This window comes from Dermacentor silvarum, chromosome 1 (assembly GCF_013339745.2).
Source record: "Dermacentor silvarum isolate Dsil-2018 chromosome 1, BIME_Dsil_1.4, whole genome shotgun sequence".
In the NCBI taxonomy this organism is placed as follows: Eukaryota; Metazoa; Arthropoda; class Arachnida; order Ixodida; family Ixodidae; genus Dermacentor; species Dermacentor silvarum.
The window spans coordinates 346,015,728-346,026,224 of record NC_051154.1 but is presented as its reverse complement, the minus strand read 5'-3'; the positions used below and the strand labels follow the sequence as shown (position 1 = coordinate 346,026,224).

The following is a 10,497-nucleotide window of genomic DNA, read 5'->3' as shown; positions in this document are numbered from 1 at the left end:
AAGACGTGTGGAACTCTTGTGAGAAGACCGTGTACGTTGGAGCGAGACTCTTGCTTAACTGTTTGTCGGGCACAAGTTTGCCCAACATAAATCAATTAAACTAACTTTAATGAACTGTGTGTGTTACAATATTATGCAGAAGTGCACAGAGATGAGGATGAACTTGCAAAAAACTCAGTTTTGGCGTATGTTTGCATGTTTAACATTGAGGCGGTCCTAGTAAAAATATGCCAAATATCACATTGTATTGCTTTTAAATTTGGTAAAGCTCTATCAGAGTAGTTTTTGTGTTAAGCAAGAAAAGAAACTGTATAAGTGGTCTCCCACCAGTTTCAAAATTTGCATCGTGGTTCATTTAATCCACGTAGTCTCTTGGCGGCTAAGACAAGATGCATGGACTTGTGCATCCCTCCACTGATAGAGGGGACTCTAAACTGCTTCGAAGTTAATTCCTTCATTGCTGAGTGGCTACAAGCCGCTTCAGTCAAGAGAACGCTGCTGGATTACATGTATTTACCTGCGTGTTGTCTGCTGTCAGCCTGCTTGGCATCATCACTAAGGCTGCCAACTCTCTCGTGGATGTAGTCAGGATGGGGTAGTGGCAGGAGGCAGGTGCAAGAGTAGCCAGGTTGTACCTGTAACAAAGTTGCACAAGTGTGTTTAGTCCTACTATGTAGCAATTTACAAAACAAATGCAGCAGTTGTCTGCGTAACATGGCTACAAATACAAATAAAGGTTAACGGTTAGGGCCTACAACACCAACTAGAACCCCGACAAAAATAAAACCACATTTATGTTTATAAAAATGCAAGTGAAGATGAAAAAGAATGAGCAACCAAGCTGTGCATGGAAACTCGGTTGGAACCTGAGGTCATGCCATCAAGTGATCAAGAATCAATAGCTAGACTGCCATCTTAAAATGTCACTAGTATATTTGCTTCACCTGTGCTAATTTTAAGCTGCATTAATCCACATTGAACATCTCTTGGCATAAGTAAATTGCCAAGCTAATTCAATTAACGAATTGCCATGATTGTTAATGCAACAAAGTGCAAGCTCAGAATGAAGCTGGCCAACCTGGTAGTGAAAGATAACAATGTGCTTCTCTATAAGTTATTCTAGTTTTTCTGCTCATTTCTTGTTATGACAACATTCACATTCTTGACATTTCACCCTACGAATTTTTATTCCATAATGCATAATACTTCAGCAAAATCAATAATGCTTCCTTTTAACAGTAAATAGCGGTAGAACAAGGAATGTCGCTGGAGCCAGCGTTTCGACAAGAGAACTTGTCTCCTTATTCTTGTCGAATTATTGGTTTCAGTGATGCTCCATGCTCTACGACTTTTCATCATTTCAAGTCAAGCCTTCCGGTGTACATCAGTCCTTCCAACATTGTGTTATGGAAATGGTAATAACAGAAAATTAGTAAATGTAGCTGAAGAGAAATTTGGGTTGTTGGTAGATAATGACAGTAACTACGCAACATTGAGACATGGTCAAAGGAGGCTTGTTTGTCTTGTCTACTCCAGCCATGTCTTGTCTTTGTGATTACTCTGTCTCTATGTAAACATATTATCTTTTGCACAATGTGACAAAAATGAATAAAGGCAGGAAGGAGGACACAAAAGTTATTACAAATAGCATCATACTGCTAAGGAGATATGCCAAAGTGCCTGCTACAATTTGTCTCACCCATAACGTGCCGGATAAGATGGCTACTTCCTGTGGCAGTTGCCACTTCTTGAATACCTAAAATAAAATGCATATCAAACATTTTTTTAAATATGCAGTACAACAGCAGTACAGGAGCAAATGTCAGAACATTGTTTCGTGCAAGAAGGTAAACTAATCTCTGATACACGACACACAAAATTTTTAAAACTAAATTAGTAGAATACAACACACCTAATTATACTTCATTCAACACTGTCAGGTTCTTGTCACAAGAAAAAAGGTATTTTTGCATGGAAGCAGTAAAATAATAAATAGGCTTCTACTTTTACAACAAAATTTTCTACAGCGATTAAGCCAACTGCAGCTGTACTTACTTAAAATTGTTATATGCACATTACAGTAGCCAAGACGAGATTAATTTGGCTTCATATGCAGCTCATTGAGAGGAACAACTTTGCAATAAAATAATTTCTGCTTGCCAAATAAAGACCACTTTTTCCATAAAACACAGGACACAAAATAGAAAATCCAGTAATATTATTTAAAATAACCACTGAGCACACCTAGGTTTTGTAAGCCTAGTAGGTTTTACTATACAAAGATTGCAGCAAATTTATGCTCTTGAATAGATTACGTAAGAACTAATACATCATATATCGGTTTAGATTGTTAGCTCATGTGTTTCTAACTTGCAGTCAAATACACATTAAACTCAATTTGTTTCAGCGCTTAAAGCGCTGTGCCTCTTACGTTTGTGCATGCAGCTGCTTTACTGCTACGAAAAGTTCTGTAGTGCCACATGGCCCGACACTCCATACAGCATTGTAGTCTTTTTATTATTGCTAATGAATCTTCAAGGTACACAAACTGTCTTCAATGTTTTCGACGGCCTGTCTTCGGCAGCTGATCACAGGCTGGTGCTACGATTTTCTTCACACTTCAAGTTACGCAGTACTTGTTATTCTGCGGATTCTTTAATGCGACAGGCCGCTCACCACTCGGATCGGTAAGAACGGTCTTTCGCCTGACAGTACAGCTTTGTTATAATTTCAGATGCCAGTAGTATGTTCGCATGCATCCGCGCGCGCAAACTTTTGCGCGCATGCCTAGGAAACGTCTGTAATGACAAGAGAAACGTCACACACAAGGTAGGCAAACCGGAAGGGCCGAGTACGCGCCGTTTTCCAACTCGAACAAAACCTGGTATACTCACCTGAGACGTTAAGAGAAAAATGGCACAGTCACTTCCTGCTGGTAGGCTTTTGTATGCATCTGGCAGCGTCAGTGCGTTACGATTTCTCACATCGCTATGAAAGACGACGCAGTGCAGACCGCAACACTTCGGATGCTTGTCACGGTCCGGCGAGCTGCACTTGCTCGATGTCGGTACAGTGGCTAGAATGGGGAAGTGTGCCGAGCGGCACACAGCACCTACGGGGCGGGGCGCATTGAAGCCGCCGGTAGGGAACCGCGAGGGGGCGCGCGCTGGCTCTGCTGCTTCAGTGACGCCGCCCGCCCTGACCTGTGGAAAGTTACGTTCGTTTCTTTTTGTGCTGCAGCAAGTCCATGTGCGTACTAATGGTGCGAAAACATTGTTTCGTGTCTGGATGCTCTCGTGTTTCGTGTCAATTTTTTATCACCTTGAAGCGTCTTAGTTTCTACGATTTGGTCAAAGCTCCCAGCAGTGGCAACTGTGAAGGGGGCGATCTGACACACTTCTCTTCAGCATTGAGGATGCAGACCATGAACTGGACGCACTGCTGGATAATGGGAAGGCTGAGGAAGCTTCTCATATGATAAAGAAGTCCACAATGCTTTATTTACGCACTATATAGAAGCACACGGACGGTGAAATCAACAGACGGAACACAGCGCTAACAACTGAGTGTTTATTGGACGAGAGCATATATATATATATATATATATATATATATATATATATATATATATATTGTAGCGAAGAAGACTGGCGCCCTGTGTGACTGGCGCGCCCTGTGGACGCACTATCATCATCGGCCCGCCGACGAAGACGGGCTCGCGCTCTCGGTGTCCGACGCTCAACTGAGACGGTCGCGTTTTTGAGTCGTCAATAAACCCCATTACATATTTGGTGGAGCTGTGCTGGGTTCTACTTCCCCAACCCTGGAACTACGCATTGAATCGGACGCTGCCGGCCATCATGCCTGACGACGCCAGCCAAACAACACCTCCGGCACCGCCAACATTGATTTGTCCTGGCCCCGTGCGTCAACGCGATCCTCCCATCTTCAGCGGCTCCGACGAATACGACGTCGAAGATTGGCTTTCGATCTACGAGCGGGTGAGTGCCCCCAATAAATGGGACGATGCTACGAAGCTCAGCTACGCCAACTTCTATCTTACGGGTGTCGCTAGCGTGTGGTACCACAACCACGAATCCGACCTTCGCACCTGGTCCGATTTCAAGGCACGCATTACGCAAGTGTTCGGTCGCCCTGCGGTGCGGAAGCTCCGTGCCGAAGAGCGCTTGCGCAGCCGTTCCCAGCAACCCGGTGAGAACTTCACCAAGTACATAGAAGATGTTGTAGACCTTTGTAAGCGCGTCGATCCATCGATGACTGAGTCTGACAAGATCCGTCACGTGATGAAGGGAATCGAAGACGACGCATTCCAAATGCTCCTCTCGAAAAGCCCGCGGACCGTGGTCGAGGTCGCTGAACTTTGTTAGAGTTACGACGAACTCAGGCGGCAACGTCTGCTCACTCGACGTTCTTCTGTTCCCGATGCTTCCGTTGCAAGTTTAGCCGCTGTCACTAACGACTATCTGCTCGGCGAAATCAGGGAGTTTATACGCTACGAAGTCGCCCGCCAGCTATCCCTACTCACCGCTGTCCCCGGACCTACGCCGTCCTTGGCTCCTCCGTTGCGTCAAATGCTCCAAGAACAAGTGTCCGAAGCCATACAGTCTCCTCGTGCAGCGCCACCATTGTCTGTACCTCTCAGCTACGCCGAGGTTGCAGCACGGCCACCCCCATCGACTTTTTCAGCGCCACCGTTTGCTGCACCGCCACGTCCAATCCCTCCAGTGTACACCTCCAGATCACCAGCTAGCACGGGACCCTGGCGTACACCCGACAATCGCCCCGTGTGCTTCTTGTGTGGTATCCCTGGTCACGTGGCACGGCTCTGTCGCCGTCGCTTATGGCTTCAAGGTCATGACCAACCTGTCTCCTCCTACGTTTCGCCAGCTTCGTCCTTCTCACCACCACGTGATTCCCACTTGCCGTCTACGCGCGTGATTCCTTCTGCCCGTGATCGTCGCTCGCCATCCCCTCGTCGCCGCTCACTTTCCCCCATGCGGCGGCGTCCGGCCCCATCGGAGCAGGAAAACTAGCTACCGCAGTTCAAGAGGCGAGAACTGCGTTCCAGTCGAACCACACAAGGCCTCGCTCTCTTCCGACGAACGTAATCGAAGTGTCTGTTGAAGGAGTCGTCACACTGGCATTAGTCGACACAGGCGCCGCCGTTTCAGTAGTTACGGAAGAACTTTGCCGCAAGCTTCGAAAAGTAATGACGCCCTTATCTGCGCTGTCACTCCGGACTGCAAGTTCCCAGTGCATTACCCCTGTTGCCGCATGTACCGCCCGCATCGTCATTCAAGGATACACGTATACAGTCGAGTTCGTCGTCCTCTCATCCTGTTCATACGACGTCATCTTGGGGTGGGACTTCCTTTCCGATCATCAGGCCATCATTGATTGTTCTCGCGCCGAAATTGAATTTTCTCCGCTTCCCGACACCCGCTCACATGAACTTGACGATCTCGGCGACAAACTGGTCGTTACAGAAGACACCACGATCCCTCCGCACTCTTCGGTGATTGCGCATGCCTGCTCTACTTTCGCCACTGACACTACTGCCCTGTTTGTCCCATCGGAGATTTTTGTTCGCCGACAATGTTCCCTTCCCTTCGCTGTCCTAACTGTCAGTGGTGGCTGCACGGGACTACTCGTTTCCAACGCTAAGGACACGCCCCTCGTCTTACGCCGTGGCGAGTGCCTTGGACGTCTTCAGTCTGCTGACTCGGTTACCATCTTTGACGCGCCTCTTGACGACACCTGTTCAGACGTGAACTCGTTGACCTATAGCTTGCATTGTTCCCAGCCTAGGCACGACGTCTTCCATAGTTCAGTGGATGCCCTCTTGAGCCCTACGCAGCGTTCGCAGCTTCTCAGCCTTCTACGGAAATACCAATCTACGTTCGACTGTCAACACGCCCCATTAGGCCGCACATCGACTGTACGTCACGAGATCGACACCGGCACCCACGCACCACTGCGCCAGAGGCCTTATCGTGTATCACCCGCGGAGCGCCATGTTATTGAAAACCAAGTTAGCGAAATGCTTGAGCGTGGAGTGGTTCAACCTTCTAATAGTCCCTGGGCGTCGCCTGTAGTCCTGGTTAAGAAAAAAGATGGCTCAATTCGATTTTGCGTTGACTACCGCCGTCTTAATAAGATAACTCGCAAAGACGTCTACCCTTTACCGCGCATCGACGATGCTCTGGATTGTTTGCAAGGCGCGGAGTATTTTTCTTCGCTCGATTTACGCTCAGGCTATTGGCAAGTGCCTATGGATCCTGCTGATCGCCCGAAGACAGCCTTCGTGACCCCAGATGGCCTATATGAATTTAACGTTATGCCGTTTGGGCTTTGCAATGCCCCTGCTACATTCGAACGAATGATGGACAATCTGCTTCGTGGGCTCAAATAGAAGACATGCCTATGTTACCTTGATGATGTCGTCGTCTTTTCTCCAGATTTTCCCACACATCTGTACCGTCTCGAACAAGTCCTGCAGTGCATCACCGAGGCAGGCCTCCAACTCACCTTGAAGAAATGTCGCTTTGGAGCCAAGCAGCTTGCTATACTCGGACACGTCGTATCGAAAGATGGCATACTCCCTGATCCTTCGAAACTTCACGCCGTCGCCGAGTTCCCGAAACCCACGTCTCTGAAAGAACTTCGGAGCTTTATCGGGCTCTGCTCCTACTTTCGTCGTTTTATCCGGAATTTCGCTTCCATCATTGCTCCGTTGACTCAGCTGCTTCGCGGCGACACACGACTTTCTACTTGGACCACAGCTTGCGACGATGCGTTTGAAACCATGCGGCGTTTGCTCACTTCGCCTCCCGTACTGCGCCATTTCGACCCCACGGCCCCCACGGAAGTCCACACCGACGCCAGTGGCGTAGGACTTGGTGCCGTGCTTGCACAGCGAAAAAGTGGGCATGATGAATACGTAGTAGCCTACGCCAGCCGAACACTAACGAAAGCGGAATCTAACTACTCCGTCACCGAAAAGGAGTGCCTGGCTATCATCTGGGCCCTTGGAAAATTCCGACCCTACCTGTACGGCCGCCCCTTCGACGTCGTTACAGATCACCATGCTCTATGTTGGTTATCGACTTTAAAAGATCCGTCTGGCTGCCTTGCGCGCTGGGCTCTACGGTTACAAGACTTCGACATACGCGTCATTTACCGGTCTGGCCGTAAACACACCGACGCGGATGCCCTCTCTCGGTCGCCTACACCAAGTGACATGACTTGCATTACGGCCATCGAATCGGCGTTTTCGTCGCCTGTGCCCGTCAACATGGCTGTGGAGCAACGTAAAGATCCCTGGATTGCGGGACTTATGGATTGCATTTCTGACACTTCAACAACACGCCCTTCACGTGCTATCCGCCGCCACGCTTCTCATTTCGAGTTGCGGGATGGTGTTCTCTATCGTCGAAATTACGCTTCCGACGGTCGCAAATGGTTGATCGTCATTCCCCGCCATCTGCGCACAGATGTACGCTCTGCTCTCCATTCAGACCCGCAATGCGCCCATGCCGGCCTCTTCAAGACTTAGGCCAGGCTTCGCTCCCGCTTTTATTGGCGTGACATGTATAATTTTGTGCGACAGTACATTCGCTCGTGCACAGCGTGCCAACGACGCAAGCTTCCTGCTCCTCGTCCTTTTGGTCCTTTACAGCCCATTCCTTGTCCGTCCCGACCATTTGACCGCGTCGGCATCGATCTCTACGGCCCTCTTCCCTGCACATCAGCTGGCAATCGCTGGATTATTGTCGCTGTCGACCACGTCACCCGCTATGCAGAAACTGCGGCACTGCAAACAGGGACAGCCCGCGACATTGCGTCCTTCCTACTGCATCACTTCATACTGCGTCATGGGGCACCGCGGGAACTTCTTAGTGACAGAGGGCGTGCGTTTCTTTCCGAAGTTCTTAACGCCCTTCTGACCGCGTACCATACCGTCCATCGCACCAGTACAGCTTATCATCCGCAAACGAACGGCATAACAGAACGGTTTAATCGTACTTTGGGCGACATGCTATCCATGTACATGGCATCGGATCATACCAACTGGTACCTCGTTTTGCCATATGTTACGTACGCCTATAATACCGCTTCACAGGCCACAACGGGATTTTCGCCATTCTTTCTCGTATATGGCCGTGAACCTACATGTACGCTCGACACCATTCTCCCCTACCGGCCTGACCCATCAGAGGGCACGCCTCTGTCTGAAGCCTCCAAGTATGCCGAGGAATGCCGTCAGCTGTCCCGTTCGTTCACGGCGGAAGACCAGAGTCTCCAAAAATTCCGTCGCGATGATGATCGACCTCCCTGCACCTACCAGCCGGACTCACTAGTCTGGCTGTGGATACCTTCAAGCACCCCTGGTCTATGCTCTAAACTCCTCGCTCAATACCACGGTCCCTACCGCGTCGTTAAACAGACGACGCCGGTCAACTACGTCGTCGAGCCGCTAACGCCATCTACTGACTTGAGGCGTCGTGGACGCGAGACAGTCCACGTCCAGAGACTTAAACCCTATTACGACCCCCTTGTCCTCTCCTTGAGTCGCCAGGATGGCTCCTTCTTCTCCAGGGGGCAGTTGTAGCGAAGAAGACTGGCGCCCTGTGTGACTGGCGCGCCCTGTGGACGCACTATCATCATCGGCCCGCCGACGAAGACGGGCTCGCGCTCTCGGTGTCCGACGCTCAACTGAGACGGTCGCGTTTTTGAGTCGTCAATAAACCCCATTACAATATATATATATCGCCACACAAAAGGAATGTACAAGGAAGACACGCAAACAAATCAACGTGGCAAGTTCAAACACTCAATTCTTTGCGCTGTGCCCCGTCTGTTTCTTTCGCCGTCCGTGTGCTTCTGCGCTACTGTGTAAATAATGTCATACCAACTAGCCCACCAGTCTGTCGTTTCGAATCCGCAATGCTACCCGACCATGATTACCCTAAAAAAATGAGCGACTCGCGGCTAGTATTCTGCATGACAGGGTAAATACCCTGTAGTCTGTGTGCAAGAATTGTTTTGACGAGCTTCTTGTTGCCACCGGCAAAACCATCGAACAGGTGGCGATGTTCACCAAGTTCTGCGTCAATGAGGGCCTTATTCACCCTTCGAAGAAACTCTTCTCATTTTTATAGACGCCCTTGAAACCACTGTTTTCGATGTGGTTCAGTTACAACGAGCTGCACAGTGACAGCTTGGAAGAGCTTGTCTACTGTCTGCACAAAAACGACGTCATATTGGGCTGTGCACCGCATGGCCCCAGCCTTACCAACCAAGTTACAAAGTTATTTTTGGTCATCCGTTTTCCCTTTTACACGAAGGCACTCAACAAAGAGAGTCTTCCCGTGAAAAGAAGAAGCACCTGAAGCTCAGTCGCGTCACTCAGACGAGTGATGCGACTGAGCTTGTAGCAGAGAATAACATAAGGCTGACAACGTTCTGTTTGAACTGTTTGTGAACACTTTAAAACATCTTTTTTTTCTCGTGAGCAAAAAAAAAAAAAAAAGCCCCAGCTCAGGTGCGTCGCGTAGCAAAAAATAATCGATGACGGAGAATGGTTTGTTTTAAACGGATTGTGAGTCATTCTTCAAAAATTAGTTGTTTGCGAAAAGAGTGCATGCGTCAAAAAAATAAAATGTTTGCTTCCGAGTTACCTCTGGGAAATTTCTTGCTTTGAGTTCGATAAGGTGTCCGCCGGAGTAAATCGTCTAAAGCAAGCTACATTCTACCATCGACGCGCGCTCAATCGGATTGTTACCTTGGCGCCTTTCAATTACGAAAGGGCTAGCATAGCCACTCTATCGCCATTTGCCGCCATGCACGAGCGAGAATATATATTACGAAGCTTTCTTTTTTTGTTATTGCATATTCGGCTGCGCGCGCGGACGATCGCAATTCACGCAGCGCCCTTGCACTGCGGCTGCTAGCCGCCGTCGCGGCCGACGTGTAAGCCTGTGTCTGCGCCACCTGGCGGTTTCCTCCCAAAGGGGCACGCGCGAGCCGGCGCCTTCAACACACTTCCCCGTTCTAGCCACTGTAATGTCGGCAAAGAAGAAATCGGCGTCACGTTGCTGCTGGCAGTACTTGTCGTCGTAATCACATAGCACGGCAAGAAGGTCCCCCCGTAACGTCAGGCTGCAGTCGCCCCTAACGCAGCGCTTTCAGAACCATTCAACAACGACAACGTGCTCGCGCATGATGCAACACAACTACACTAGCCACTGTAACACAACTGCAAAATGGCGCTTTTGATGGCTTCGGTAGAGTGACCTAGAATATGCGAGAGTGTCCAAAGCGCCGGCTCCGACGAGGGCCTTTTTCTGTGAACTACCGCGCCGCGCCGCTGCTGCTCCGGACCCGTGGGCTTTTCGCGCTCGCGAAGCGCGCGGGAAGCGAGGGTCGTCTGCTACGCGCTGTAGTTTTTTGCGTTCATTTTCCACGCAAAGCACA

At 49.3% G+C, this 10,497-nt stretch overlaps 1 long non-coding RNA gene across 1 annotated transcript; it reads right to left on the bottom strand.

The window, feature by feature from the left end:
* Positions 1-528: 528 nt before the first annotated feature.
* On the bottom strand, positions 529-10,231 carry LOC125942345 (uncharacterized). Its single transcript, XR_007465021.1, has 4 exons — positions 10,083-10,231; positions 2,895-3,057; positions 1,700-1,756; positions 529-635 (listed from the first exon to the last, which is right to left on the bottom strand). It is a non-coding gene; the product is annotated as an uncharacterized LOC125942345 (long non-coding RNA).
* Between the last annotated feature and the right edge of the window lie 266 nt (positions 10,232-10,497).